Source organism: Gavialis gangeticus, unplaced genomic scaffold (genome assembly GCF_001723915.1).
Source record: "Gavialis gangeticus isolate Ggan-Ray unplaced genomic scaffold, GavGan_comp1, whole genome shotgun sequence".
In the NCBI taxonomy this organism is placed as follows: domain Eukaryota; kingdom Metazoa; phylum Chordata; order Crocodylia; family Gavialidae; genus Gavialis; species Gavialis gangeticus.
This window is the reverse complement of record NW_017729032.1, coordinates 20,090,490-20,091,064: the sequence shown is the minus strand read 5'-3', so window position 1 is coordinate 20,091,064 and position 575 is coordinate 20,090,490.

The following is a 575-nucleotide window of genomic DNA, read 5'->3' as shown; positions in this document are numbered from 1 at the left end:
TCAGTCTTACCTCAATCCTAGGGAAACTCTTTGAGAAGATCATCAAGGAGCACATCTGTGATGGGCCGGCTTCAGGGATGATGCTCAAGGGCAACCAGCACGGTTTCATTAGGGGCAGGTTATGTCAGACCAACCTGATTGCCTTTTATGATCGGGTCACAAAAGCATTGGATGCAGGTATCACCGTGGACATAGCCTTCTGGACTTCAGCAAGGCCTTTGACATTGTCTCGCACCACATCCTCATTAAAAAACTAGGCAACTGTGGCATTGATGCTTACACAGTCAGATGGATTGCAGATTGGCTGAAGGGTCGTACTCAGAGGGTGGTGGTGGATGGGTTATATTCGACTTGGGGGGAAGTGGGCAGTGGAGTCCCCCAGGGCTCGGTCCTTGGGCCCTTGCTGTTCAATTTCTTTATCAGCAATTTGGACGACGGGGTGAAAAGCAACTGTGACAGGAGTATCGCTACTGGAGCCCTTCTATTGGTGACTCCGCCCTCCTGTTGTGGGCCAACCGTCTGCTTACTCTCCTGCCATGCCTTGATCTTAATTGATTAAGTAATTGATGTAATTA